Genomic DNA, 6,485 nt, shown 5'->3' with positions numbered 1-6,485 from the left:
TCACAGAGTCGAATATAGTGCGTGGTGTCTTATCTGGCGCTAAATCGGTGCACGCGTAGGGACCCACCACCTTGACAAATCTGGTCTGCGCCGGATTCCACCAGTTCCATCTTGAGTGTACCGGAAACCTGTTACCTGCAAGACACTACAGCCAGAGCGATTAGTGGCACTCCTTCACCTCTCCTGCTGCTGCCTGCCCTCCCCCTCTATAAATTTCACCTCATCGTCATCACCCAATTCACCCACTTCAAGACTCTTTCATGATATCACACTGCCCCTTTACACCGCCCTCATACAGATTCTTTTATAATACATCTTTTTAGGTATCTCACAGACATCGACATAGACCACATAACCCCCCATGGTATATACGAGTTTACCATTGAAATCCCCCACCACCTTCCCTCTCCCCAAAAATCCCCATATACATAGACTACTGAGCCTGATTCTCACCTTTCCTCCCTCCTCAAGCTCATGGAGTGTACTTGTTCCCAAATGTCCTAACTCATTTATTGATGGAGAAGGGTGTAGGCTCATGTTGTGCCAAAGGGGGGTGGGGGGGGGGGGGGTCCCTTTATATTCGGCCCATGTTGCCCATATCTTGTAATGTTTATGCTGGCGGCCCCGCACGGCATAAATCAGAATTTCTAGGCTCATGCACTTATCAAGACTCAACCTCCATGTCTCCAAGCTCGGGGGTGTATGTCTTTCCATGCTCTGGTAATGTCACATTTATCAACCACCAACCACAGCCATATGAGGGCTGCCTGATATCTGCTACTGTCACCATCCATGGTGATGTGCAATAGGGTAAACATGGGATCTCCAGGTAGGCCCCAACTCAATCTTTGGCCCGAGCAGGCCAATCCCCCCTCCCAGGAAGGCTTCAGGATCCCACATTCCCCCACCGCATGAAGAACAGTCCCCGTGTACGTTTCACAACGCATGCACTGTGAGGAGGATGCCACTCCCATTCTCCATAGCTGTTCACGTGTGAAATATACCCAATGTAAGTATTTAAGTTAGATCAGTCAATATTGTGAGGTTATCGCTGCCTCCCTAGAGGATGCAACCACCTCCCTCCACCCGTCTTTGGAGTTAATTACAAAGCTGCAATAGACCTTCAAAATCTTTTGGGTGGCCAGTTCCTCTAATGGGATTTTGTCCTGAATGGGGCATAGTCCAGGAGCTCAGTGAGGGGAGCTTTGTATGGGAGCAGTGCATGCAGTATTTGTAAATAGCAAAATAATTTACTCTTATGCATGTCATATTCATCTTGGTGATCTGTGAATGACATTAGTGTAGTGCCTCTCATAACATCCCCCAAACTGGAGATGCTGATAGGGTCCCATCCGTTGAAGCCCTTCAGGGCTGATACTGGACTTAACGAGGTCGCCGGCCAAAGGTCGGGTCCCTCTGGTCATGCGCCAGAAAAACCCAGGGCTCTGTGAGTGTTGCCCAAGACCTTAAGTACCACTCTTGTGGCTGGTGGATGTGGGTTCTTCCCAGGGTTATCATATAGTAGACAGAAGTGGAATACTTCCCAATGCTCTGAAGCGACAGCTGAATTGTCTGTGCCTTCAAACCACCATTCATTGACAATGATCAAATGTATGCTCTATAATGGGAGGTCATATCCATGGTAGCCATACCCCCATTGTAAGTTGATTCATAACATTTAGAAAGGGAATTACGAGGGGCCCGATGGCTTTACAAGAAGCTCTTTAGTTCTGCCTCCAATGTTTTAAAGAAGGTTTGGGGTAGGGGGATGGGGTAATTCTGTAGTTAGTACAGTAAACGCTGTAGGGCTATCACCTTGAATATAGAATAGCAGCCCATAACAGACAGGAGTTTGGACCAGAACTTAGGGGGATATTTATAAAGAAGTGGCGGAGTGAGGCATTAGTCCAAATGGCTTAACGCCTCACTCCGCCACTTCAGAAACGCAAGGCTGCACCGTATTTACAATGATATGGTGCAGCCTTGCATTTCCCACTGAGCTGGCGCTACACTTAGCAGTGTAGCGCCAACGCAGGCACCCTTGCACCATGTACAGGAAGGTGTCCCTTCCAGCACATAAACAATCTTTAAGTGCCGTTTTGTCACTTCTATGTGTGCTGTGCAATGCAGCACACATGGAAGTTACAAAATGTCATTTTTTTAAAGGATTGTTTATGTGAGGAAGGGTCACCTTTCTACACATAAACAATACAAGGCATTTTACTTTTTCCATGTGAAATGGAAAAAGCAAAAACGAGGAGAAATAAAGCATTTCTCCTCGTTTTGCCAAGTTAAGACCAGGTTTTCCCTGGTCCTAATTTTGGCGCTGCCTCCTATTTACGCTGCCCTTGTAAATAGGGGGCAGCGTCAAAATCAATGGGTGTTGCAGTGGAACACCCACTGCAACACCCACTGCCCACCCCTTTCATGCTAACCATAGCGCAAAATGGGGCCTTATTTCCAAGGCAGCGTTAAGCCACATTAAGTGGCTTTAACACTTCCTTGTAATAAGGCAAAGGCCCTATTGCCACAAAAAGGTCCTGTGGCGATAGGGGCTTGTACATATGACCTTTTATGTTTTGGGACAACTGTATTATTTGGGGCCAAGTGTTCTTTTCCCATGCCCTGTGTGTGCTAGTTGTCATGTAAACCCCAAGATGTGTGAAGCCCTCTGCCCGGATTAGTATGTCCCTGGTCCACTCCAGCTCTGAGGCTGGGCAATTGATCTGGTATATTATGGATTTGTTTTTGTTTAGGGTAAGCCCTGTGAACGTTCCAAAAATGTGCAGGATCTGAAGGACTCGAGGGTCTTGAGTCTCGAGGCTCAGACATTAATATGAGGAGGTCATCTCCATATAATTCTATTCAGTAAGTACCGGCTGGCCTCCAGTCCAGTCCCCGGACCAGGGCATCGACTCTCACCCACCCGGCCAAGGGATCACTTGCCAAAGCAAAGAGCAGTGGAGATAAAGGGCACCCCTGCTGAGTCCCCTTGCCTATCTAAAACCTACCAGAAGTGGCGCCACCCACCTGCGCTCGGGCCATCAAGTATGTATACAGTAGGTGTACGTTGCTAATAAATATAGGGCAAACGTTTGATCTAGTCAAAAGACAGACCAGGTCGTGCCACTCCAACAAGTCGAAAGCTTTCCAATAGTCAGCTTGCACGAGAGCATGTGGCTCCTGCCACTCTTTGGTCAACACCACGGCATTATGAATGCGGTGGATATTGTGACGCATGGCTCGATGCAGCATGAAGGCGGATTGATTGCGATGAACGAGTGAGTGGATTACAAGGAGCTGCCGGTTACTTAACACTTTGGCTCATATCTTCTCCTCTATGTTAAGAAGTGAAATGGGTCGATATGACGAACAGCGCTCCAGTGGGTGCCCGGGTTTCAGTATTACCACTTTTTCTGCCTGACATGGTCCAGGTTCAAAGCTCCCACCTGTAGGGCTGCGAGCAGGGTCTTAAGCAATGCTCCTCTGCTCCAGGATTATAAAGGCAGCAGCATCTCTTCCTGTCATAGCCATATGTGTGTTTCTTAATGGCATAGTATTTTGTTGTAAGCAATAATCATGATGATAAGCATAATAATCATTCGTTTTTAAAGTACAGCTCATAATATCAAGCACAATACAAACGGATTATCTCTAGGCACTTGAATAACAGATGCTATTTTTTTATTATTATTATTATTAGTCATTATTATTATTATTATTATTATTACTAGCAGCCCGTCCTGACGTTGTCCGGGTATGAATTGCTGCCGGCCAGTAGTATATTGTTTTGTAGGATTTCGTTTTGATAGCATTTCTTATCTGTGACAGGCCTGTGAAACACTCCGATTCACAGTGCACTGCTGATGCACTTGAGTGCGCGTTCAGTAGTGTGTGAACTTGAGTTTCCCTACTTTATTTTTCCTTGCAATATTATATAGCGCAAACTCAACAACATGGCATGAGCACAATTTATATTACAGAAGAACACATTCATTTGTGGTAGGCACGAGGAGACAAAGCGATTTGCCTGGAATCACAGGGTGTTGAGCTGATGCCGAGATTCGAACATAGCTCCCCAGCTCTAAAGTTCGCAATTCTAGAACTTGTGGCGGGAGGTGTGTCTAAAAGTATATGTCGGTGCTGGCCATCAATGAGAGAGACCTTTGCATTTTTCAAATGGGTGGTGAAAAAATATGAGTATGTTGCTCGAGATGTGGGCCGCCGTGCCACCAAAGTACTTACTGGGGGAGGGTAAACACCCATTAATCCGCAACTTTCTTTCCGCATACCATCACTCCGCATACTTTCATAACAAAAGTACCATGACTCCGCAATGCCATTATAACGCATGGCATTACATTTTATATGCTTTTACCGCGCATACATTTACAACGAAATTCGTTGTAAATGCATGAATGGTAAAAGCATGTTTTTTTTAATGTTTGGATAAAGTAAGTATGGGTATAGGGGTATATGTTTTGTGGTAATGAGGTATATGTTTTAGGGTGTTTGGGTATTTTAAGGGTTTAGATATAGTTTTAGGTTATGGGGTACAAGGGTAGTTTTAGGGTGTAGGGATAGGTATGGGTTTTGGGGTACAGGGGTATATTTAGGGTTCAGGGCTAGGTTTGGGTTTTGGGGTATAGGGGTATTTTTAGGGTTCATGACTAGGTTTGGGTTTTGGGGTACAGGGGTATTTTTAGGGTTCAGGGCTAGGATTGGGTTTTGGGGTACAGGGGTATTTTAGGGTTCAGGGGTAAGTTTGGGTTTTGGGGTACAGGGGTATTTTAGGGGTTCAGGGCTAGGTTTGGGTTTTTGGGTACAGGGGTATTTTAGGGTTCAGGGGTGGTTTGGGGGGTACAGTGGTATTTTTAGGATTCAGGGCTAGGTTTTGGTTTTGGGGTACAGGGGTATTTTAGGGTTCAGGGCTAGGTTTGGGTTTTGGGGTACAGGGGTATTTTTAGGGTTTAGTGATAGGTTTGGGTTTTGGGGTACAAGGTATATTTATAGGGTTAAGATGGGTTAGTGTTTAAGGGTGTTGGGGTATTTTAAGGAGTAAGGGTGGGTTATGATTATGGGGTGCAGGGGTATTTAAAGGGAGCAGGGTGGGATTAGCACACGATATGAGACATGGCATGAAGGGCGGAACGTACCACACGCCCCCAGGCTTTGTCACGCCCCTAGCAAACGCCCACAGCACAACGCAGACACGCCCACAAGGGACTACTTTGCTGGCACGGTTCTTTTACCTTTTAAATGTATATAGTGGGGGTCTGCATAGCCTATGTCCTTCTGCTGCAACTGCCCTTTCCAACGCTGTATTGGGTGTTGTGATTGGTGCTGTGGTTCCTGAGATTACCCGCCTCAAAGGTTTGGGCTCTCTCTTTATTATATTAGTATAGATTATTATTATTGTCCAACGCACTTCGTTGACCTGGAAAGAATAAAAGGTTGACGCATCCCTGCCGCAATTTGAGCACACTGAGCTATTTTACCAGCGTAAATCTTTTAGCATAATATTTGTGAATGGAAGTTTTTTTCCTAGAAACATAAAACAGCTTTTTCAAAGATGTTTTTCTCGTATCTTTTTTATGTCTCATGGCAAGTGGTGATGGAAAATAATGCTTATAACACTGACAGGCCACCAGATGTTATTTCCTGTGATTTCAACAAGATTACAAGCCGTAGGATGTATTTTCTTCTGATTATATCAGTCCTCGTGCCATCATTCATTATGGTACATGTTTTGGAGTCCCAGCACGCCCAGGGATTACTGAACCCAACTGGTGTCCAAGGGATTTGTCAAATTTTCTCACAAGCAAGATTTTCCACCACATGGAAATTACCTATATATATATGTTGCACACAAGTGAGTGTTCCCAGACAACGATTGCCATAGATTTCCAGGAGTACATCTGAAATCCTTTGAGAATTCCATACAACTCAGAAATGTGTGCCAAATACTGGAGTATGTCTATAGGCGCACATTTATTTTTGCCTTTGACATTTAAGAATTAGGCGCTACGTTTAAGTTTTTGCTCTTTGATGTTTCCTCCCATCTTGCCCCATAAGCCAGTTTGCCGAAAGTGCATTTGAGATTTATTTTTGGAATTGCAATACTTGAGGCCATATTATACTGAATGCTGCATGGGCACAATGGGGTGCATGCCTACATTCTATGTCCCTGAGACACTCAAGTCTCACAGCCGCAGAGATTCAGCTTGTTAGCAATAGGGGTCCCAAGTTGACTATGTTTTGTACCTTGTCCCCATAGGGACCCTTCCTTCTAATCAGAATAAGAGAGTTACACACCCAAGATAACCCCTGCTCACCCATTGGTAGCATGGAACAAGCAGTCAGGCCTATCTGAGAAGCAATGTGTAAAGTATTTGTACATAACACACACAGTAACACAGTGAAAACAGTACAAATGGACACCACAACAGTTTAGAAAAATAAACAATCTTTATCTACACCAAACA

Source organism: Lissotriton vulgaris, chromosome 3_1 (assembly GCF_964263255.1).
Source record: "Lissotriton vulgaris chromosome 3_1, aLisVul1.2, whole genome shotgun sequence".
NCBI classification, from domain to species: Eukaryota; Metazoa; Chordata; class Amphibia; order Caudata; family Salamandridae; genus Lissotriton; species Lissotriton vulgaris.
This window is presented reverse-complemented; position numbering follows the sequence as displayed.